Source organism: Miniopterus natalensis, chromosome 14, assembly GCF_054644295.1.
Source record: "Miniopterus natalensis isolate mMinNat1 chromosome 14, mMinNat1.hap1, whole genome shotgun sequence".
Classification (NCBI taxonomy): Eukaryota; Metazoa; Chordata; class Mammalia; order Chiroptera; family Miniopteridae; genus Miniopterus; species Miniopterus natalensis.
The window spans coordinates 18,678,612-18,704,157 of record NC_142094.1 but is presented as its reverse complement, the minus strand read 5'-3'; the positions used below and the strand labels follow the sequence as shown (position 1 = coordinate 18,704,157).

At 46.7% G+C, this 25,546-nt stretch overlaps 1 pseudogene; it reads right to left on the bottom strand.

Annotated features, from left to right (window-relative positions):
- LOC107545796 (ubiquitin-ribosomal protein eL40 fusion protein pseudogene) overlaps positions 1–24,124 on the bottom strand; it is a 62,685-nt pseudogene extending 38,561 nt beyond the window's left edge.
- Between the last annotated feature and the right edge of the window lie 1,422 nt (positions 24,125–25,546).

The window sequence follows — 25,546 nt, the reverse complement described above, 5'->3', positions numbered from 1 at the left end:
TGTGGTAGAAGAGACCTGGTCTTTGCCTTCAGGCGATCTCCTAGTCTGATGGCAGGGACCTGCTCAGTATCCCCTGAAACATCTAGCTTGATGAGGGAGGCATAATATCAATTTCCAGGGAACCTTCCAGACTGGTGGAGGAGACGTACATCTGGAGAGCCTTCCTGAATTTCACTGAAGACTTCCACTTTGCACAAAACCTTCCGACAGCACCCCTTCTTTCTGTACATGTGTTGCTGGTGCTGCTCTCCCCACTGGCTGTGAGCGTCAAGGGCGCAGAATTGATATCTCCCCTTTGGGACTTCCAGTCCCAGCTCGTTGCGAGGCGCGCTAAAGGATGCTTGCCACTGGCCACATGCTCAGGGGCTCCTAAGGGCAGGGTTCTCAAGCTACTCAAAGGCACAGACAAAGTAATGCAGAGGAGAGTGGCTCATGAGAGACAGCTGAGAGGAGGGGCTGGGGTGGGGTGGGGGCCTGGGGCCTGCCCTCCCACCCTCTCTCCCCTCCCCTCAGGAAACTGCTGCAGCTGTCTGGCATCTCAGAGGGACACCCCCATAGCCTCTCTCCCCACGGGAGCTATGTGCTGAGTCGGGCACCTCTGTCTGTGTAGGAGAGAAGACACATCAGACCCGGAGCTGATGGGCAAGTCAAAACTGCTGGTTCAATGGCTTTAAAGTAGTGGCCATTTATAAGTTAATGAAAGAGAAAATAAGCACATTATACATACAGATTTGTCCTTAATGAGGGGACAAGGCATTGTTTACTGATGTTCAGCTCTAATTATCCAAGCACAAGGCTAGCTTTTTCCCCAGCAGCGCCCGGGCCCCATTCTCTTATCTTCCCCCATGTTCCTTTAACCCCTAGCTGGGCACCTACACATCTCCCAAAGTGTCAGCTTCCAGTGTTGGCCGAGAAGCCAATTCCTGACCGAGTCTGCAAGGATTTTTGACCCTGAGACAAGCCCAGCAGCTGCTTGTGTCCTCTGCTTGCCTCAGCTGGGCGACCAGATGGAGGACAACGCTGCCAGGCCCTCAGGGCAGCCACCCTTGGAGGGAGCAGAGCTCAGGGGCAGCTGCATTTCTGGGGAGCGGGCTGCAAGGTAGCAGGAAGGACCGACCAAGGAGGCAGATGGAGGCTGGGGCTGCACGCCCCAGGAGACAAGGGCTCAGAGGCACCATCCACCAATCTCATCCTTTATATTTTCTCTGCACTGTCAAGAGAGAAGGGAGCTTCATTGGGGAAGGTGAACAGTGGGATACATCTGAACGGGCTCCTCGCTGAAGCCATTGCTGAGCTACACCGGTCTGTTTTTCACCTCAGCATAAGAACACATAAGATAAATACCTCCTGAGATAAATACCTCCTCACTGCCCCATAAGCTTCCCTCTCATCTCCAGGTCCCAGCCCTGCTCAGCTTGGGAAACCAGTGAGGAAAGGAAGGTGTGGAAGGAGTTACATGCTGGAGGGCCAGAGGAGATGGCTGGGCCAGCCCCCACCGTAATCATCCAGGGGCGCGTTTGAGCTGTCTGTGGTGGCCCAGGCTGGGAAGGAACTTGGCCTTCCTTGAACTTTCTGGGTGAGCTTCAGGCAGCAGCTCTACCTTGTTAATGCCCAGATTGCCTTCGCCACTTTGCCCAGGGAGGTCCAGGAAAATGTACCCAGGGGCTACTCAGGTTGTTGCACTAGTGGTGGCAAAAATGCCACCTCCGTGACCACTAGACAAGAGGACATGGAGTGACCCGGCTGCAAAATTTTGAGGGTTTGATAGAAAGGGGGACTCTATGATTGAGTAAAATAGGCAGCTGAACAACTTTATACCGATAAATCTGAAAACTGAAATAAAAAGGACAAGGCCCTAGAAAAACACCAATTACCAAACTGACCAAAGAACAGAAAGCCTAAGTAATCCTGTAACTATTAGAGACTCTGAATCCTCCGTTACGATCACCTCACGGAAAAAAATGCCAGGCTCCAACTGCTGCCCTCCTTTTAGCGGTTATTGGGCATTTGCTACTATTAATAAAGCTGAGACTTCGATCCGCATGTACCTCCTTAAGTCTATTTCCAACACATTAAAACCCTGAGACAAGGAGAGTTATGTTTTAATTCTCCTTCCTGCCTTTAACCCAGAAAAGATGTCCTGCAGCATCATTTTCATAAACATCTCCTATTTATTTGCAGGTTTGAATGGGTAACCAAAAGGCCTTTTATGAAAATATTTATTAAGTGTCTATGTGCCAAGCAAGTCATTCATATTGATGTTATTTAATCTGTATAAGCCTGCAAGAGGGTCATTATTATCCCCATCTGAGACTCAGAGAAGTGGACTGACTTGTTCAAGTGACAGAGGTTGAGAGGGGAGGAAGGAAATACAGAGCTCAGGGCCACTGAGTCCAAAGCCTATTCCTTTCCCGCTGGACCATGCTGCTGCCCAAAACAAGCCCACCCCTTCCTCAGGGAAAGGAAGATCCTGAGTGAGTCTTCTCCTATCCTGGCTTCCATCTCTGGCTTTCAGCATGTAGGCGAGAGTTCCAGGTAACTCCCACCCTGATTACAATGCTTGGGAGTTTTTTCAGTTGGTCACTGACCCGCTCACCTAACAGCCCCCAGAACTGAGCCTAGAATGGAAAGGCATGATTGGCTATTCTGGTTATTTATGGCTAGGCGAAGAATTATCCCAAACTTTGTGGTGTAAAATAACCATATATAATGTTTCAGACTCTGTGGGTCAGGAATTCAGATCGAGTCCAGCAGGGATGCCTCGTCTCTGCTCTACAATGTCTCGACCTTATCTGGAAGATTTGAAGGCTCAAGGAAACTCAGCCACTGGGAGCTGGAATCATCTGAAGGCTTGTTCTGGTGGTTGGTGGCTGGTGCTGGCTGTTGGCTGGGACCTTAACTGGGACTTTTGGCCAGAATATCTATATGTGGCTTCCCCAGATAGATTTGGCTTCCTCACAATATGGTGGCTAGATTCCTGTGCAAGAGAGCGAGGTGAAAGCCATACTGCCTTTTATAACAGCTTTCTGGGTTGTGTAGTATCACATCTGTGACATTTCACTTGTTGAGATAACCACCAGGTCCTCCCCAATTCCAAGAGGAAGAGAAATAGACTCCACTTCTTTTACATTTTCTTTTATTTTAAATTGATTTTAGAGAGAGAGAGAGAGAAGTAGGGAGAGGGAGAGATAGGAATATCAATGAGAGAAAAACATCACAATCAGCTGCCTCCTGCATGCCCCCTATGGGGATTGAGCCAGTGACCTGGGCATGTACCCTGACTGGGAATTGAACTGCAACCTCTTGGTGCATGGGACAATGCCCAACCAACTGAGCCACACCGGCCAGGGCTAGATTCCACCTTTTGATGGGGAGTGTGAAGGTTCTAGAAGAGCAGGAGGGACTGGAAATATTGCTGTGGCTAATTTTGGAAAATACAGTGTGTCTCATGGACCCAGATCAGAGGAAGCTCTCCCTCCACACAGGAGGACCTAAGAGACATCAAGGGTGTTACTTACAATGTCATTTTTTGGTCAATACACAGTGATCAAAGTGTCTACCTTGTGCCAGGCTCTGCCTCCTCGACCATGGTCCCTAGTTGCACAGCCTTTCAGCCCCACCCCCATTGAGGCCCTCCCCCAAAACCCTGAGAGATTTTATCAAGATGAGGGAACTTTGGACTTAATTCTTTCCAGCCTTCTGGGAAACATTGTTCTGGGTCATTGTGGCTACAGCCCAGAGAGTAATTTCTCCCATCGGGGCCTGCTGTTGAATTGAAGTTTTATACTCCCATTTCTGAAAGAGCAGGCATATTGAACAGTTTCTATTTACTGAAAAAAAGTTGCTTTTACTTATATATAGCTCTTATTTTTGTTGCAACCATGGGAAAAAACAGGATTCCTCAGTAGGAAAGATGTTCTTGCCCTTGATGATTCTCAGAAGTGGGAGAATCTATTTGTGAATTAGGTCACTGTGGTATAGAGGAAGATGCTGGGAGAGCTCCTCTAACATTTTCCTTCAGCACACGAGTATGACTGGTATAACTGGTTCACCGACTATCACCCTGACAAAGGTAATGAGCTGGTTCTGACAAGTTGATAGCGTAATAACCACAACAACAACCTACAGGTATCACACTCCAGGCTTTGGGCTGAGCATTTTATACACTGTCCCGTTTAATCCTCTTAACAATGCTGTGAGGACGGTCTTAAAATTGTTTTCACAGAAGAGAAGATTACTTACTAAGGCTCAGAGAGGTTAAGTAATTTGACTAAGGGCATATAGCTAGGAAGTGGTGGAACTGGAATTTGAATCCAGACCCATGCACTCCAGAGACAGTGATGTGAAAATAATAGTCCTGGCAGCTTAAAGGGAGGGGCAGGAATTGGAGTATAGCGCGTTCTGCGTGTTGAGTCCTTTTGGTTGGGAACCAGAGGCTCATTCTGCTGCCTCAGTTTCCTCACCTGTAAATGGGGCTATCTACCTGAGCGAGTTATAGAAAGCACCAGGATAGTACTCTAAACCCCATGGGCACTCGATGCATGTTGGGGAGTCCCCTTGCTTTTCTCCTTCCTCCATATTTGCTGTGAGCTGACTCGTGGAGGGGGCCTCCTTGCCCAGAAGTGGGGGGATGGCCAACATGACTTTCTTACCCGCAGCTGCTCTAAAATCCCTGGTTCCCCAAGCTCCTGCTGGATTTCAGGATTCCAATCCCTCTCCACTGTGATTTTCATTGGGAGAACTTTAAATGATTTTATAAAAACTGCAAATGTACAAGGTAATTGAGTCTTCTGTTTTATTACCCTGGGCTGCCTGGACCTTGCCTGGCCTCCCTCCTCACTCATGGAGCCGCCGGAATAAAGTTGGAAGTGTTTGCGCTGGTAATATATAGGACTTAATTAACCTGGCCTTTTATAGCATTTCCAATGGAGGGCTGGAACAAACTTCGAGGCAGCTTGAGGAAAGAGAAGGGGGGCCTGGGGTGGGAGTGTGTGTGTATGTACAACACTTGATGTGTTTTTTCCTCTGTTCTTTTCTCTAGTACTTTAATCAGCGTTTAATGACCCAGTCGAAAATCCATCATTTGGACCCCAGCACTGGTGGGAAGGGCTGGAGGGGAGGCTTGCTTTCTTCCTTCCTTCCCAAGCCTGCAGCAGGCTCTGGGTCGGTCGGTGAGTCCAACCACACTAGGCACATTCCCAGAAACTTCCAGCAGAGGCTAATCCTGCTCAGCTCAGGTGGGAGACAATGAATGGGCATTAACAAATAGATTCTCTGTGTTGCTAATAGCTTTCCTTATTCAAATACAAACCAACCTAAGAAGTCTCCAATGGGGTTGGGTCCCCATTCTTGGGACCCAAGGCAAGTTAATCTCCTGTCCTGCCTACCCAGGCCCCCTCTACTCCTCAGTATTTCCCCTCTTTACCTCTCCAGCATGAAGCCATGCCTGAACTGGACAACCTTCTAAACCAGCCTAGGAAAAAGTGACTCAACTCAGATCCACCATGGGTGCAGGGGGACAGGTTTATAACTGCCAAGGTACCTTCATGTCTTACAACCGTTATTTTAGGGAGACTTCCAAGTGAGGGCAGTCAGAGTAAGTGCCTCTCACCACTGCCTGCTGAAACCATCGCTGCACATACCAAGGCTCATAAATCCTACCCTGACGCCACTGCCGAGCGGTTACATCATCCCTAAAGCTCATGCAACAATTCGATTTGGAAATAAAAAGGCAGGTGTTAATTGACTCACTCCCTCTGCCCCTTTGTGGTGCCCCTGACCCTCGATAGCTTTTAACCTAGCAGTTAATAAAAGTTTGGGGCCTAGCCCCGGCACAGTTCCTCATTCATTCTTTCATAACGTCAGCAAATTCTTACTGAGTGACTGTAATGCACAAGTCATTGGTCAGTCCCTGAGGGGAGAGGGTTAGGTGGCCAAAGATGAGCAAGAAGCATGTTATGCCCGAGGAAAGCTTCCAGAAGATGCTCATAAATTATGCAGATTTGGGCAGCAGGCGCTGTGGGCCCCAGAGAAAGTCTGGTGCAGCCAGGGCTTTAGAGGAGTCACCAACTCTTGACTGACCACTCTTACTTTTGCCTGCCCAGCATCCAACCCTCCTCCAAGGGCACCCAGATTCTCCTTCGGAGGACCCACTCTCTTTCACTAGGCCTGTGCAGCTCAAATGGGGGTGAATGGCTGGGGTGCACAGGGATCAGCGCGTAACTAGAACTAGCCGATCAGAGCAGGTCAGCCCCCTGGACGTGATTAGTTCAGTGACAAGCATGGGACTGGAGCTGGGCGAATGGAAGCTGATGCTGCAACTACTGGCAAGGAGCTCTTCCTCCCTCCCCCGCTGGGGTTACCCAGAAATCGGCCTGGAGCTGCCGCCACCATCTTGCCCTCGTTTAGGAGATGCTTCCTGAGCCATAGGGTGAAGCCATCACTTCGTTCCGTCCTGCAGGAGAACCTTTGGCTTGGTCCCAGGCCATGCTGTCTCGGGCACCGCAATAAGCAACTGTTGTGGGGGGTGTGTGCTATCCAAGGCCCAAGTGGCCCTCTGTCTACCTTCAACTAGTCTGTGACCAGGAGAAATTTCAAGGAAAGCAGAGCTGAGAGATGGAAAGAAAAAAGTTGTTGAGGACATTGGGCATCTGGACCCAGCCCTGCATAAGGCTTGAAAACCCCTGAACTCTCACTTAAGTGAGCTAGTGGACAGTTCATGCTTTTCTTCTGTATAAATCAGTTTCCTAAGAATTTCTGTTGCTAATCCAGGCCCTGAGTCCCAAGATTTCTAGGTACAGGGGCAAATTGGAAAGCACCTTTTCCCTCCCCCAACTCAATGGTGGGCCCGTTTCTACTTACCCGTTTATGATAGAGTGAGGGCAATTAAGGGTCAGGCCCTGGTGAAAGAGGTGCTTAGAGCACATCATTTTAGGATATTCCTTTTAAGGCTGCACTTGGGTGACTTTGAAAATGAGTGCCTCCTTAAATCTTGCACCCTAGGCTCCTCTCATCTCATCCCAGGTCTGGCCCTGTTCAGGTTGCTGAGTGTTCACATCCATGTCTCCAGATCTAGCCTGAAGAATTCAGAGTTGATTGCTACCACCTTTCCTTCCCCAGAAATGGGCTTGGCTCATTCTCTGGGCCTTGAAGGGTAATGTTCCATAAAGGCCTGTTCTGGTTTTACCAAGTCAAACCAGAGCAGAGCCCAGAGCAAGCAACTCCTTCCAGTGCAAGACTTCTTCAAAAAGGCAATCAACCTGCAGCATCCATGTTTGAGTAGACTCAAACACAGAGAATCTTCAAATTAAGGCGGGTTCAGAATCATTTGGGACACCAGACTTACGGTTATTATTTTGTTTGTGTTCATCCATAATTTGACTTATTTTAGGATAAGGTGATATTCTTCCTGACCCCAGTTGAAGGTAGACAGAGTCACGCACTCGGAGCTGGGGAGACTCCTACTGGGACAATAAACATACGAAAACTAAGGGCTGCTCACTGCAGTTTAGGAGAGCAGTGGTGTAATGCCAGAAGCTCACTGTCATCACAACAACTAGTTGTGTGTCCTTCGACACAGCTCTCTATTTCTCTGACCCCTGTTACCTTTATTTGGAGGGACAGGCTGTGTAGGAGGAGCTCTAGAGGCAGAAAGATCTGGTTACAATCCCAGCTCTTACTCACTTGGGCGAGACCCCCTCTGAGGCTTGTTTCCTCAGTATTATTCCTCAGTGGGAACCATAAAGGTGCTTTCCTCTTAGGGTCGTTCTAAGATTCAATGAGATAATGAAGTGTTTAGCACAGGGCTGATATAATGTCTCAATTAATTATTATTGGTGTTAATGTTATTGTATAAAACAAGAGGGCATATTAGAAGATCAGAAGCACTGCCAAGAATTGAAGTGCCAATTCCAGACCTAATCCTGGCCCTCTGGAAACAACCACTGTTTTCAGGGCATTTAAAAGCCAAGGTGAGTTGAGCACCTACTATGAGCTCTCTGGGGGAAGAACCCAGTCCTGCCTTTTCAACTTTAAGGGTTCTTCAGCACCTCCAGCTCACAGCAACGTCTCCACTAGGATTCTTCTCGAACCGTGGTTTTCACTCCCTTCCTTTTTTCTCAATGGGTGCCTCCCCCCGACCTTGGAAATCTTACAAAAAACTTGTACCCCCTCAAATATACCCTTCAGGGGATCCTTAAACCATATACTTCCTGACATTGATACTTTCTTTTCAGATGCATGCCCTCTTCCCTAGAGTTTAGTACTTTGAAAGCAGGACAGGTCTTAAACTTTTTGGTGTCCCCATAAGTCTAGGTACAGAACAGACCCTTAGACATCAGTATCAGGTCCATGAGATCCTGCCCAGCTGGGCTCTGTGCCTGGGCCTGGGCCTGGACCTGGACCTGGGGATGACAAAAGAGGACTGAAGAGATGGGAATGAAGAGGTCCGATACCCTTTTTGGACAACTGGAATAACGAAAAGTTCTTTCTGAAGCAGGAGCAGTCAGAAAGACCTGGGGGACTCGGTCACCCGAAGCCCTTCTCAAGGCTGCAGCTGCCCTGGGCTGCAACTGAACAACGTTGGTTTCTTAATAAAAACAGCACCACTGCCAAGTCCTAACTCCGATGGAGAAATAGCCCTGTGCCCCTCGATCCCATTAACATCTCACACCTTAATGCGGCCATATTTTTGGAAAGCCAATATGAGCTGAGTAGCTTATTGGTATGCAGCTCTGGGTGGGGGCTGGGGCTCCAGGGAGGAGGGCACTCTGCAAAGGGGATGTAATTAAGCCTCAAAATGTTCGATATATGCCCCCAAAAGAGGGAATTTCGGTGCATGAGAACAAGAGTGATAGGCTTGTCCAGAAAGTATTGCACACTAAAGCTAGACCGTCACTGATAAGTCCCAATATGGTCCCACCCTCACTAACCCCAAGCCCCCACCAAGTAGGGCCACCCACTCACCGTTTGGATCCCTAACTTAGCATTTCCCAAGCAGACCCTATCAGCAGCTCTTCCCAGATAAAATACATCATCATTTGCTCCATTAGAAAATAAATGTATGGCTATATTATGGGATTTGCATTCCATTACCTTGGTTTGCATGCCATAAAACATTTATTACACCCTTGGGCTAAAGTCTTAATAATGACTGGGTGCGAGGCACTAATGTGGTGCTGGTCTTGCTCGGGAACCAGAGATTAATGCCTTTTGATGTCACCCAGCTAATAGTTGTGCTCACCAATTTGTCCCATCAGAAGACATTAGAGTCAGGCCCTGTGTGGGGGTAGGGGGGCCACTGCACAGCTTCAGCTGGGAGTCAGAGCTCCCCCTTCTTACCCCCCAGCTGGTTTCGTTCAAAATGGCCAGAAGGAAACCTTAGAGTCGGAAATCTTAGAGTCCTCCTTCTTCAAATCTCCCATTCCACTTTCACCCCCACCCCCACCCCCACTCCCAGCCTTGGGCAAGTCCCCACTCCTGGGTGTGATGAAGCTACACTGAGGGGTTTAAACATCTGCTTTCCTGCCAGACCACAGCAGCAGCAGCAGCAGCAACATCTGCGAGAGTACATCACACACACACACACACACACACACACACACACACACACACACACCCTCCCTTGTCAGGCCTGCCCCATTCAGCCTCCCATGGCAACCCAGCGACCCAGCAGAGTAGGCTCTGAGGTTACAGGAGAGGTGGGAGCCCCTAGAATAACATGGGACCTGAGCACCCAGTGGGAGCTGAATATGAAGGCACCTTTTTAAAGAAGAAACTTGGTGGGCAGGAGGAGAGATGGGCAGAGTTCCCTAAAGTCCTTGCACAGGCCCTACTGTCTCACCCCCTCTCCCTTCCTGGCACCTGCTGAGACAGAGGTGAAGGGGGAAGCTTCATATAGGATGGGCCTAAGCACAGAACTGGTTAGTATGGCACAGAATAGGCCAACACACTGAACAAAGGGCATCTTTCTTCGGATAATAGTATAGGATATTGTTCTATAATAATATAACCTACTCGAATAAAATAATGCATGGTAAGCCATATTGTTAGGCTATATCTAGATTAGGAGGGAGGCATGGAAGATGTTTACAGAGACTGATGTTTTAAAAAGGAGGCCAAATAGTAATAGTGTGAATTTTATTTAACCAGAGAGACAAGTTAGTGAAATTCCTTCTCACTGGGACCTGCTGGCGAGGGGGCCCCCTGGCGCCGTGTGCCTCTGCAGGTATGGCAGCAAGACTGGTCACTCAGGCTCCACAGCTCGTGACCACTCTCCTCCCTCATGGTGGGAAGTGGTGGCACCAACCGTCTCCTAGACAGAGTGGATTCAGGGCTTCTTTTGATTCTCTCCCTCACCTTGGAAACCAAGTTGTCAATCTTCCCTGCTGTAAGATGGCAGCAGCCTTCACTCTTTGCCCTGATACTATGTGCCCACCTCCCTGGAGCAATATGCTGAGCCACCATGGCTTCAAGTCAGTCTCCACTCGGGAAGCCACACGGCTCCCAGCAGCCCATTGATGAATCCGCGCCCCTCCCAGGCTAGCCCTGCCCTCAACCCAACCTCCGGCCTCTCGGATCTCCAAGGGTGGTAAGTCCTGGTCCTTGCTCTGGGGAGATTCTAATGTAGAGGGAGAAAACCACTCTACAGAGGTGTATGGTTTATAAGAATTTCAGATAAAACACCGTAGGAGCACATCTCTCTGCCACTGCACTCAGAATACAGCTCCACACTTTTCACGGTAATATATCCCCCATCCCCTCCCATTCTCCAACATTCTCCCATTTGGACATTTGTGGAGGTGTTTTGTTGTTACAATGCTGGCATTTAGTGTATGTGTGTGGCAGGAGGACCCAGGAGTGCTCTCTGTATCCTTTAATGTGTAACACAGTCCCACGCCATGAAGAATTCTACTTGGAAAATTTCAAGCAAGTTGCCGTGTTCTCCACAACCCTAGGGGGCACCATTCACTTACATGATGAACTAAGTGGGGGCACAGTGCACAACCTGCACAACCATCAGAAGGCCCTAGGCCTGACAGTGATCTCCGTGGACAAATCTGTGTACAATGAGCTGAGCCTAAACCTAGCTCAGTCTTACATATAACCATGGAGTATTTTTGCATGGTTTTAATATATGACAAATTTTCTCAGAATGCAATGCCTGTGATGGTTGAGGGGGAAACTGTCCTCTGCTCTGTACAAAGTCTTACCAAGGACTGTTCACCATTTCAAAAACTGCTGTCGGTGTGGGCACATCACTCATGGCCCTTAAGTCACCAGAACTCCCCTCCCCCCAGCCCTGCTCCATGGCAGGAGGCACTGACAGCTGTCCCATCATGTGGTTTTATGTTTAGGTGTAAGTATTCAATGTCTTCATTGTTGCTGAGTATTTACATATTAAAATATGTATTAATTTATGGTAACTTTCCTTTGATTTCTCCTTTATATTAGAGTTTGGTCAATATATTGATTTTTAAAAAATTATGTGGCTAGGTTGGTTATATTATCTCTGCTTTCCATCCTGGGATAGTAAATGGGGTGTGACAAACCTGGTAATAAAAGGAGGCGGTGGGTCTGATGGGCCAAGGGCTACGGTCCAAAGGATTCCAGCCCTGACAACTTCCCCAGGAAGCCTTGTCTGGCCACTTTAATCCCATAGCCCCACCTGAAGCCTGCAATTCTTCCTCCTTAAATGAAGCCCCTTGTGGTCACAGTGTCCCAATAAATATGTAAGCTCCCCAAAGACAGACTTGAAGTGGCCTTGACCAGGCCCTGGAGAAAAGGATACTAACCTGGAATACACAGCCCAATGGTAAGGAGCCCCCTGTGGGGAAACATGAGAGAAGGGCACCCACAGAAAAGCACTGCCAAGTCCAGGACATCGCATCACGCATCTTGGGAGAGCTGGGAAAAGTAGAGGGAACCCAGACTCTAGACCAGAAATTTCACAACAGTCTCGTCAAAGTAAAGATTGATTAGGAAAAAAAATTAACAGGAAATCAGTGAGAAAACAAGGCACCCACAGTCTGGGACTGTTGAAAACAATTTATTGGAAGTCCAAAGCAAACATATTGAAGACTGGGGGAAAAATCGTGATGTGGTGAGATGGTGACTTCAGAGTGACTTCTGCAGGTGAAGAGGAGTCCTTGGTAAATGGGAAGGTCAGCCAAGCGCAGAGGCAGGGTTTAGATAAGTTAATGGCTGATAGCACCATAAAGGGTGATTAAGGGAACTTGGCTGTGGAGGTAGGTGCTGTACTAGTGATAACTGGAGGATGACCGACTGCACATTCCCGACGAGGGTCCTTGTGTCTTAACCTGAAGCAGACGATGGGCCTGGGCCCTGGAAGGAAAGAAGAAATGCTGAGGTCTCCAGGTATTTCTAGGGGTCCCCCAAGTGGATACAATAATACGTTTATGCTTTTTAAAGAGAGATAAAAAGAGAAGTGCTTAGGTCAGACACATGCTGCATTTTTGGAAAGAGGGATTTTTAGTGTGTGTATATTTCAGTTTAGGGGAAGCATGAAGCAAAACTCAGTGGGGGTACAGTGGGTATTAGCATTCCTAAGGTAGGTGACTTCATCACTGGAGTTCCAGACTCAGATGACCAAGTTCATATCCTAGCCCCACCACTGAGCAGCTGGGTGGTCTTAAGCAAGTTACTTAACCTCTCTGTGTTTCAGTTCCCCTTGCCCCCCAAATGGGACAATAATATTATTTAATGAAATTAAAAGAATTAATATAGTATATGAAAATGCTTAGAATAGTGCATGGCATATGCCAAGTGCTCAATAAATGTTTGCTGTAGCTGTTATTACTCCAGAGAAAAGGGCCAAGTCTTATTAGCTCCCACTCCCTCCTTACTGATTAACCAATGAAGGATTGCTTTGGGAACATAAGGGAGAATTGGGGAGGTAGTGGTCGCATATATGCTCCCCTACCCTTCCCAGAGAAGCCAGGGCATGGAGGTCAATGCCATGATCCTGGTTCTAAATCCACCGTCTAGAGTAGTAAGTGCATTGGAAGTGGAGATCAGCCCCTTGGCCCCAAAAAACCAGCTAGGTGGGGGACAAGGAGTGACTGTGTCTCTATGCAATCTGTACTCCCTAGAATATTTTGATTAGAGAACGTGGTGCTCAGGAGGGATTCTCTCTGGTTTTGTCTCTTACGCATCTACCACTGCTCAACAGCAATCCTACTTAGAAGAATTCTGAATCCAAACCCGGATGCAGGAGAAAAGATGCCAAGATCAAAATTAGAGATGTTTGCTGGGGACATAGCATATGCAGGTGTCAGCACTGGCTGGAGGGAAAGAAACCCAGTCAGCTCACAAGAGTCTGGTCTGAGATAGCCTGGGTTCTTGGAAGAGGAAGGGTGGGGGAGCCTGCCACCAAGAGGCAGGCCACCTGACTTCTCAGCTCTTCTCTGCAAGGCTCGTGGCCCTGGGCACATCACCCCACTTACCCTCCCTGCCTGTTTCTCCCCATGTAAAAGCCTTAGACGGCTATCCAAGGGGAATTGTGGGCATTGTAAGATGGTAGTGCAGGAAGGGGTCCTTGAGGTTATAGCAGACACTGTCAATGCCCACCCCAACCCCTTGCCCTTGTCATGTCATTATATTGTGGCTCGAAGCCTGTTCCAGCTGCCAGCATTTGCAGGTTTTTTGCCGGAGAGCTTTCTCCAACCACGGGTGCATCTTTACACAGCAGCACAGAAGCAGTCCTCCACCACCGACCTACAGGGTCATTGTATAAATGGCCTAGCTGTTTTAATCCCATGGATGGGAGAGCTCTGAGATGTACATTCTAGGTTGTCTCCCAGAGTTCCACAATAGGAGTGAGCTCCAGGTTCCCACGGGGCTAATTTGTTTAATAACACACCCCTTATCAGTTTCCTTCCCTTTTCTGATTCACTTCCCCACTCCTGGGGTCACCTCCCAAATAAACTACCTGCCCAAGACCTCATCTCAGGGTCTGCTTCTCCCTGGGGGTTATCTGGCTGAGCCACTCGTGTTACTGAAGCAAGGTAAGTGCTGGAACACCCTCGTTCATGGGTACCGGGCGTAATAAGTGCCCGCCTGGCAGGGCCTATACACAACCCAGAGAGAATCAGAGCATTTGCATGGTCAGGACGAAGTTCCTCCACCCATTGCCTGGGGAGGCCCTGTTGTAGGTAGAAGCCCTGTGATGAGACCTCCCTCTGGCTTCTCTCTCACCAGCCGTCTGTTCCTAATAACCCCACCCAACACCGGAGCCTCTCTGACTTGATACTGTAGGACGCTGTCACTTGAAATTAATTGCAACTAATTAAAAATGATCCGGTTAGGACAATTGCACAATGGCGCTCCGGAGACCGCTTCATTCCCTGAGGTTTGGTGGCGTTTGCGGCTGCTGCAGCCCTGGTCGGCCGGACGGGGCCATACATCATCATGTCATTTTACATTGTTATTTCTCTGAAAGCAGCAATTTAAAAGAGTCTCAGATGAACCTTGAGCAACTTTGCACTAAAAAGAAAAATGTTACTGTCCAAGATCTGTAAAATATAACATATAGGCTCAAAGAAGCCACTTGACATGAAAAGCGGCCTTAAGTTTGTGCCGCGATTTGCATATAATATATAATGTTGTAGCGAAAGGACCCACAAAGCAGGCAGCGACCGCAGAGCATCGATCCTCAGCCCCTTTGTTCAAACTGGGTCACCTACTGTTCCTGGTTATTATTTTATCACAGCCATTCCTCATGTAGGTGACAGGACAGCATCTAACCTACTGGGTTCTAGGGGCTGCCATTCCTGCCCCTTACTTAGTGGAAGATCCAGGGTCCTTCCTGGCTCTGAGGCTGAAAGCATTGCCAAGTCCCAAGTTGGCTTTGCCAGTTTCCAAGCTAATCCCAGGAGGGGCAGTCCTGTTAGGACAACAGGCACTTTTCAGGTTTAGAAAAGGCCCATTAAACCTAGAGTTGAGGTATCCACGACACCTCATTTTAAGGGAACCCAGACATTTTGACTGAATTTTGGCTCTATGTCCTGGAGCTGTGAATCTCTCCAGTCAGGCCACCTGCTGCCTCACCTTACTTCTGTGGTCTCCACAGCACCCTCCAACCCTGTCCACATCAACAGAGCAGCGGAGAAGCAGGCCTTAGAACAGAAAGGGGTATGTCAGAGCAGCATCTTCCAAAAATAGTTTTCTAATGTTCAGGCTCATGCGGCAATTAAAAAAAAAAAAAAAAAAGAGAAAAAAAGAGCTGACTTTCAAGGGCATCAACAAAACTAGGAGACCTCAGCAAAACAGAAAAAGGAAAAGTCCAAAAATTAAAAATCGAGATATTTAAAATGAAGGGCCCAGGAGTTATCTGAACGATTATACAGATAAGAAAGGAAAACTAGCAAGCAGATATGCGTACAGAGTTTTGTGCGATTACTGAAATCTGACTCTGGGTTTCCAGGCGGTCGAAGCAAAAAGGGAAATAAGCATTGTGATTCATTACCAATGGCACATAATCCTTAAAGGAAAAGCAGATCAACTCTCCAGAAGAAGCAAGACTTTTTCTGCATGGGCCTCCGTGGGCCATGCAATGGTCGGCACCCTCCAGGACATCTTCATTTTAGGGGCTTGTGAAGGCCCCTGTTTGGGAGCTCCAGAGGTGGATTAAATACCATGCAGCTCACTGATGGGAGAAGACCTAGATCCTAGAAGAATGCCAGGACTAATCCCAACCTCATTTCCAAATTATTCTCCCTGCAAAGTGTTTCTTTCAGTTCTGTTTTATTAGCGAACATACAGCAGACAGTTTGCAGCTCTTGCCTCCAAAGACCTGAAATGCGGGGTTGCATGTGGCTGAGAATTGGATGGAGATATATGTTACAGCACATCTGTACAGTGGGATACCATGCAGTCATCAGGAACAAGGCAGAAGATACCTGTTAGGAAAAGTTGTGTAAGATATAATTGCAGAACAGTAGGTATTATATAGCCTTGCTTGGATTAAAAATGAAATAATAAAACAACTCAGGGGTATAGAAAATTTCTGGAAAGGATACATAAGAAATTGGTGAGCCCTGGCCAGGTAGGTCAGTTGTTAGAGCGTTGTCCTGATACACCGTGGTTGCGGGTTCGATCCCCAGTCGGGGCATGTATGAGAGGCAACCCATTGCTATTTCTATCTCATGTCGATGTCTCTCTTTCTTGCTCTCTCAAAAAAAAAAAAAAAAAAAAAAAAATCAATAAAAACATGAAAATTAAAAAAAAATCAACCAATGAATGCATAAATAAGTGGAACAACAAATCAATGTTTCTCTTAAAAAAAAAAGAAGTTGGTGACAGTGTTGAACATTGGGAGATGGAATTTTATAGTTTACCTAAGCCCTCCTTTCTATAATTTTGTATTATTTTTAGATTTTACAAATAATTTTTAAAAAGTTAATCAAGAAAACAATGCAGTTTGTTATGAAGAATGAAGCAGATAAGTATTACTGAAAAGGTAAGATGTAAAGGGAAAATCTGGATATAGATCCAGTGTCTAAAAGTGGTTATCTGGTATGTGGGGGGTAAGATTATAGCAGATTAAGTTTCTATAATAATCATTTTTGTAACATTTTAATAATAAGTAGATATTACTTCCATAATAATAATAATTTAAAAAACAGCATTTTAAGTCATCCCGAGGACTGTCAGATTGACTGCCTTTTATGAAAATTAAGAAGCCTAATCAAGACTTAATCCAAATGAATGACCACCCTGCCTCTGCAGGGCAGTGGGCCAGAAGAGAATCTGCAGGCAAGTCAAGAATTATTCTCAAGGAAACAATTGGGTTGTCTGTTCTGGCTCACAAATGAATGAATGATCTTGACATTCACATTCTGGCCTCACAGAGCACTGATGCTCATCGGGGAAGTCTTGTCGCACAATCCAGAGGCCCGTGTGCTTTTGAAAAAAGCACATTTAAAACTGCTGTTGTTTCATGGTAACATAATATGTTTGAACTGTTAATTAATTTTTAACAATTCTGGCTATCCCTCCCCCCCCCACACGCCCCTTCAAGCTAGCCAGTTCTGTGCTGCATGCCTTGGGGAAGAGATGGGGTAGCAGAAAGGGAAAACAGTGGCTCATCCTGGCTTTTACTTTCAAAAGCTTAGGGGAAAAGGACCCAGGGAAAGAAAAAGTAATGATTGGAGAGAATATGTCATTTCCAAGGCAAGAGAATGTGGTGGTGCTGAGAGCCTCAGTGCCCTGTGAGGCCCTGATGGAGCAGAGGCATCCACAGATCTCAGAACTTCACTTTGGGGAGCTGAATCCGCTCAGTGTATTTCTGGTAAATGAATGAATGAACATGTTTGCATGCTTTATGGGCAGGTGAGACTGAACAGAGCAAATCTACTAGTGACACCAATGGCAAATTGATATCTGTCCATGGGAAAGGAGGAACAAAAGGCCCCAAGCGTGGCTAGAATATTTAACATCCCCTGCCAGGACCAAGGCAGTACCTAGGCTGTCCCTTGCCACACCAGCCAGGGAGCTCCTTGAGGGCAGAAGCTATCTGTCTAGTATTAGCTGAGCACCCCACTCAGTCCCTGGCATGTGGCAGGTACTCAGTTGATATTTTCTGACTGTGCCAATGCACCAAGGTGCCATAGAGAAGAGCAGAAAAGCACCTTCAGACGCTGACATATTCTGCCTCTTGTCTCAGCCCATGGCATTGGTCAGTGTTTCCCAAAGTATGCTCTATAGAACCCCAGCACTAATAGGCATTAAGTAGAAAACAATTTCTGTGGTTCCATGGTCAAATAAGTTTGAGAACTGCTGGGATGAATAAAGTTAAACAGGTTTCCTGACTTTAGAACTCTTAAGAGCCTCTAATTTGTGAATATAAGTTGCAACTCCAAGAGAGGGCTTATGTTTTAAAAACTTTTCCAAACTTATCTGGTCATGAAACCCATTTTTCAAAGTGAACAAAGGTTGTACAAAGGTTACTCTTGGGGAAACACTGGCATAACCTCACACCTGTCAGAAATGGAAAGACTGTTGGAGAAAATCTAGTGCCATACTCCCTCTTCAAAGAGGAGGCAAGAGAGGGGAAGACCAGAGAGGGAAAGGGATGGGTTGCAGGGAACACAGCAAATCGGAGCTGGGCCTTGGACTAGAATGCAGCCGTATCTGGCTTCCGGTCACTTGCTGCTTTCAGTCTTGATTGTGGGGGTCTGGACCCTGGTTTGTCAGACCCACTTTGCTCATTTGCACTCTCAGAGTCACAGAAAGTTAGAACAGGAAAGCTTTTCCCCGGGGGTGGCCTGAGGGACAGGTTGGCTACTTGGCATGAGCAGTTGGATTGCTATGATGAACTTGAGAAAGGTTTGGGCATCCTCAAGGGTAGACATGTATCCAAATGAAGTCCTCACAGATCCTGTAGGCTGCCCACCTGTGCAGTCCCCGTTATCTCCACAGACATGACCAGCCTAGAAGAAAAGGGAACTAAGCCAGCCATTCCTCACAGGTAAATTGGAAATAGTTTTGTAAAAGAAATTTTGTTCCTTTTGTAAAATAAAATTGACCCAGAAAACGGGGGGAAAAAAGAGCAGGAAAGCCCTCAGAGATGTGAAGTCCCACTCCTGACCTTGCTTCCTGTTTCTGGCCCCAGCTTCCTGCCACCACCCAACTCTGGGCTTGTAACCTTCCACCTGCACCTCCCTCCCTACTCCCTGGGAGTGGCACAGGTGTTCCTGCCCCCAAACCCTGGTTTTCAGAGTATGGCCTGGGACCCACAATATCAGTACCACCTGAGTAGTTGCCAGAACTGCAAATTCTCTGGCCTCACCCCAGACCTACTGAATAAGAAACTCTGGGGGTGGAGGTCAGGATTCTGTGTCTTAACAACCACCAGGAGCTTTTGACTCATGCAAAGTTTATGAGCCACTGCCCGAAACCATACCAACTCTGACAAGCAGCTCCAGGGAGAGGCCTTTCCTTAGCCTTCCAGGTCCCCAGTGAGCAGAGCAGGCAACCTCAGTCAGAATCCTGGAAAAGCCCTGACACAAAATCTTTAGAGACTCTTATCGCTCAGTGGGTTCCAACCACTTGAACTTGGTGCCACCTAAACCCTGAAGTTAATTTACACTGTATCATTTCATTAGTTGATCCAATCGATAGATGCAATTTTACAAAACGGGCCTGGGCTGGGGAGTTTTTCAGGCTCCTGTTGTATCTCTCAAACACCCCACCTCGGGAATAAATCGCGCCAGGAGGGAGGCTAAAAGAAGCATGCTTTGCGGGAACCTGGAAGTGTCTGAGTCTTACCTCAGCCCACTTAAACCGAGGTGGGGTCTTTTTAGCGCATCAAGAGAAATGCTTCAGTTGAGTTTAATAGCTTGATTCTGGTACATGTTCCTCCCAAATCTATCTGCTTCCAGATAGATTCTCTCCAGGTTTCTCTCCAGGTTGACCTGGGCACCTTTCAATGGTTGTTGTACTGAGTAATTACTGGGAATGCCATTATGCAATGCAATGCAAGGTCTCCCTGGCCCAAAGGGATGGTCCTTGGAGCCCCAGCCTCTTCATTCAGAAGAAGGACACCCTTTTCCAACCCTCCACCCACTACTGGCTCTATCGTTGGGTGGGAAGCTCCTCAACTGTGCCCATTGGAAGGTTAATTGAGATAAGGTAGGTTGCTCTCTGAGAAATGCAGCCCTGAAAGTCTCCATGTGACATCTGCTGTCATAGTCCTGGCTCCCCCTGCTTCTGTGTTCCTGGGTGAGGGGAGTAGATAATTTGGGCACCCACCTACTCACTCACTCACTCACTCACTCACTCACTCACTCACTCACCCACCCACTCACTCAGCCCGGGGGGCAGTGCCGGCGGTTTTGGCAGCCCCCCATCCATCCTCGTCATTCAGGAGCCTCTGAAAGTATGCCTGTCAATATAATGCACGGCCTGTTGAGGGGAAGTGACATTTTGAATAGTGGACACTTTTCCAGGAGCATTCATCCTAGGTCAGCCTCATGATAAATAAATACATTTGGCGTCTGAAGTCAGCAGGCAGGATACAATGACCGAAACGCAAGCACAGATGCACGTACCATAAGGCTGAGTTGATGGGGTGGAGGGAGGGTGTGAGGGGGAGGGGAGAGGAAAGGCTCAGCTAGCAGATTTTGGGGGAGAATTTCTCCCTGGCACCTCTAGGGAAAACAAAAAGCCAAGGATGTTGCAATTTCCTTTTATCTCTGAACCACAAGAGGGTTCCTTCTTCCTGTCATCCCCTCCGCTGCTCACCTGTCCCCCTCCCAAAATATCCCAGTCCCTATCTTAATTACCCTTAACAGTGTCCTAAACAAAGTATTTATAAGGCTTGCTGCGTTTGTCTTCCCATTCCTATTAATAAAATCTGGGAATGTAGGGAAGAAATATGGGTGGGTGACAGGGTTTTTAATGGTGCCTCACCTTAAATGCATTTTAAAATATGTAAATCAATAAAAAAATTATTTGTAATAGCAGCCTAAGAGTGCTGGTTAGCCTGGCACGGAGTGAAATGCATGCTACAAGCCCTATTACCATACATCCTGGGAGCTGTAGTTAGGATTAATCTGTCAAAGGGGATGGTTTAGTGTTGATGAATATGACATGTGACCATTAACGATGTTGATTTTATCTCCCGAGATTAGCATGATTTACTTCGGATGGATAATAATGTCATTTGCTTGATGCAGTAGATCTGTTTACGAGCTGATTAAATTGTAAGGCCTTGCCTCATTTCATGCTATTTGGTTTACAGCTTCATTACCACAATCACAAAAGCTGGGGAAATGTCCCACATTCCATGTCACAATAAATCACTGCTTCATGTTGCTGGGATGGATTTTAGCAGCTCTGCCCAGCAAGGACCATTCTTGGCTCCCCACTAATCTGTGATCCAGAATACATTAGGGGGATCTTCAGGAACACTGGGACGAGATGGGGCAGGAATCCTCTCGGATCTATTAATTGAGATTAAGGAAGTCCTTGAGTAATTAGCTGTAACAAATTACCTTATTATTTAGACAGTGAAGTCACTGTTTCTGTTGCAGGGATGATTACCATAAATACTCAGAAAAGTGACATTCAAGGAACCAGAGGGAAGCTTGGAAGCAAATTTTATTTTCACCCCATTATCTTGTGCTCCGGGACAGAGGCCATCTGAATGCAATGTAGGTAGGGGACCTGTGCATTAGGTACTCAGCCCTGCCATGCTCCTTCAAAGGGGAGTGGGAAGGGGTGGCACCACACACCACAGCACAGTACCGGTCACCTCAGTACCTCTGGGTGGGATGTGGCTGAAGTGGAGGGAAGAGAGGAGAGCACCTGGTGCCTGGGTCAGAAGAGAGGTGTGTAAACCACAGACCTGTTCACTCCACGCCAACTCTGAGCCCAGACTGAGCTGGCAGTGGGATTCTCTACCTTTTGCAGGGGGCAGAGAGAGGGGACACATGAGATGGAAAAGACAGGGCTCTTTACCCCTCAAAAAACAGGGGAGGCAGAAAACACAGGCCTGAAATGACTGTGTTTTCTAATAACACCTAAGAGTTTTTACCCCCTGCCAGGTCCTGTTCTCACTACTAACACATCTCTGTGAGGGTGGCATTATCATTCTCACCCTGTGTTTTGGATGAGGAAACTGAGACTCAGGGGAGGTTAAGTGATGCACCCAAGGTCACAGAGCCAGCCAGTGACAGAGTTGAAATTTGAACCTAGGCAATGGGGCTCAGATCTTAACATAGTGCCTGTATGCTGAACTTTCTGTTTGGCTCAAGCTGAAGCCATTTCAGTAAAGGTGCAAGGAGAGAGAATATCCAAGATTTTTGGTTCTTACCCCTGAATGGAAGCCTCTGACACTGAATGGATCCTGCTGCAAAGAATTTAGGGTCAACAGTAATCAGGTGCACTGAGGTCAGGTTTTGAAAGGGAACTTCATCATTTTGTGATGAGCAGAACCAGGGAAGATATAAGACTATATTTCCTCAAGGCCAGGCCTCCAGAAATAGAAAGCAACGATTTTAAAAGGTAAAGCTGGCCTTTCTTTGCTTCTCAGCTCAGCGTCTCCCTAGGACACCAATGGGTAAAGGGGAGAAATTGTTGCCCTCTGAAAGTTCTGCAGATGAGGCGACTCCAAAATTCCAAGGCTCAGTGCAATTTCACCTTTGAACTTGAGATGTGGCCTGCAAGTGTCTGCGTCCCTTAACCAGAACTCATCACTGTGTCCTTATAGTAGCGACCACTAGTGGCCTCCAATCTCTATTTTCCTGTACTAGAACCCTGATTTGTAATTGATTTTAATAAAATAAAGACTACATTTCCCAGATTCTCTTGATGCTGTGTGGGTCATATGGCTAATACAGCAGCCATTTATTGAGCACCTACTCTGAGCCAGGTGCTGTGCTAAGCATTGGTTGGGTGCAAAGATATTTAAGGTGCAAACCCTGTCCTTAGCCAGTCAGGCTGTTGGTCTGTCCATCAATCATTGATCTGGCTATCTGTTGGCTACTTAATTGATCCATCAGTCAATAAGCATGCCAGCTAATTGATTAATTGCCAGACCCTTGCATTAGTAGGCATTGGTCCTAGCATTGAGCTCTCAAGGTGCATAAATGGGAGGTCCCTCAGCCACAGTCCCAGGATGTTAGAATTTGATGCCAGGCATAGGGATTAATTCTCCAAGAAATACTCTTATCTTACAAAATACATAAAAGTTAACTAAAGCCTTAAACATAAGATCTGATGAAGTAAAACTCTTCAAATAAAACAGGGAAGAAGCTCCTTGACATTGGTCTTGGCAATGATTTTTTTAATTTTTATTATGGCACTAAAAGCACAGGCAATGAGCAAATATAGAGGAGTGGGGTTACATCAAACTAAAAAGCTTTTTACAGCAAAGGAAACAATAAAAAAATGAAGAGGCAACCGACACAATTGAAGAAAACATTTGCAAACCATATATCAAATAAAGGGTTACCCAAAATATATAAGGAATTCATACAACTTAATAGCAAAAACCAAACAAATTACTCATTTAAAAATGAGCAAAGGATCTGAACAGACATTTCCCCAAAGAAGACATACAAATGTCCAACAGGTACATGGAAAGTGCACATCACTAATCATCAGGGAAATACAAATAAAAACCACAATGAGATATCACCTCACAATTGTTAAGATGGTATAATCGAAAAGATGAGATAACAAGTGTGGAGAAAAGAGAATCCTTGTACACTCTTTCTGGGAATGTACATTGGTCTGGCTATTATGAATTAGTATGGAAGTTCCTCAAAAAACTAAAACTAGAACTACCATCTGATTCAGCAATCCTACTTCTGGGTATATTTCCAAAGGAAATAAAATCAGTATCTCTAAAAGATATCTGCACTCCCATGTTTACTGCGGCATTATTCAAATAGCCAAAATATGGAGTCAACCTACATGTTTATGGATAGATGAATGGCTAAAGAAAATGGAATACACACACACACACACACACACACACACACACACACACACACAGAAGAAGATCCTGCCATTAGCATCATGGATGAAACAGAAGGGTGTTATTCTAGTGAAACAAGCTAAATGCAGAAGGACAAATACTACATGATTCCACATATATAATAAATCTAAAATAGTCAAAACCATAGAAGCAAAAAGTAGAATGGTGGTTGCCTGGGGCTGGGGAGTAGGGGAAATGGGGACATGTTGGTCAAAGGATACAAAGTTATAAGATGAATTAAGTTCTGGGGAGCTAATGTGCAGCATGGTGATTATAGTCAATAATATACTGCATTGTATACTTGAAATTTGCTAAGAGAGTAGATCACACACACACACACACACACACACACGGTAACTATGTGAGATGACGGATGTGTTAATTAACTTGATTGTGGTAACCATTTCACAATGTGCCCCATTAATGCTCTGGCGGTGCAGCTGTGTCAACCCCCTACCAATGCCTTCCCTACTCACTGTCTTGTTGGAAGCCCCTGGCACTGAAGCCATGTCCCCTCTGAGTTCTGTTGTCCTCCCAAGATGTGGTACCTCCAATCACCTCCCCATCCCCTATCCCCTGGGTCTGCTTCTTGGTCACAGAGGTTTCCTCTATGACCCTCATCCTTCCAAGTTGGACATTTGTTCCTTATGCAGATATCCAAGGGAAATGAATATATTAAAGGGAACACAGACCTTTCCATCCCTTGTGTTCAGAGACCCTGTCCTCTTCTTCCACCTCTGCCACCAGACCACCCTCTTGGTCCTCTGGGGATAGAGGGAGAGAATGTCTTTTGTGGGGTGGACTGTGGAGCCAGGCCAGGGCCCAGACTGAGGGGAGTCAGAGAGGCAGCCATCCTGGGGGTCCAGAGGCTGGTGAAAGAAGAAAGCTAGGGGCTAGGTACACAGAAAAAGGAATGCATCATGGCTGGAGGAGGGGCAAGCAGGGGACAGATAAGAAGAGAAGTATGGGGATAAGTGAGATCAACCCAGAGTTACCCCTTTTCTATGTGGATTGAGGCATCCTCCTAGAACGGGAAAAGGGATTCTGGCCTATATCGGTTACCTATTGCTACAAGAAAATGACTCCAAAATTTAGTGGCTTGAGACAACAACAACATTTATTTTGTTCATGAATTGGTAATTTGCATGAGGCTTTGTGTGTGTGTGTGTGGGGGGGGGGCACATTTCTGCTCCACTCTGGGTCCGAGGAGGCAGCCCAAAAGCTGGGGGTTGGGATCTTCTGAGGCTCATCACTCCATGCTGGCAGTTGATGCCACTGTGGGCTGAGACTTTAGCTTTAGCTGTTGCTGGAACACCTAAACATGGCCTGTCCACGTGGCCACTTGGCTTCCTCACAGGATGGGGTTCCAAGAGTGAGCATATCTAGAAGAGATGGTATCACCTGTCCTGACAACCTTGGCAGTCATGCAGGATTATGTCAGTTCTGACCACAGGCCTGCCCGATTCACAGGAAAGAAACATAGACCCCACTTGCTAAGGGAGGTATGTCAGCTTCATAGTGTAAGAAAGTTACATGGGATGAGATATATTGGTGCCACCATCTTTGGAGAATAAAGTTGGCAATGTATTTCTCATATGTCTTCCCCAAGAGTTTCAGGCTAATTTCTTAGTCTAATTTCTTCTTCTATTTCCTCTCCCTGGGTACATCACTCACACCCAGGTTTTAGCTCTCTCTTCTCTGCTTACAGTTCACTAATTTACATCTCCAGCCCTGACTTGCAGGCATCAGAAACTCAACCCATTGAAAACCGACACTCTATCTCCCTGCCAAAGCCTGCCCTCCCTTGGAATTTCTGCCAGGAACCCAGATGTGGCAGACTCCTGGTTATTCCTCCACCCCCAAATCTATTCTGCCCACTTTCCTTGCACATGGCAGAAACTACATTTTACAGTCTCCCTTGCAGCTGGTTGTGGCCAGATGACTATAAGTAACTCCTTACTCACTTGTTCAAAAGGACATCGCTTGCCCTGGACTTCCTATCTCACCTCTTGCCATGGGTAGGAATAGTGTCCATATTTGATC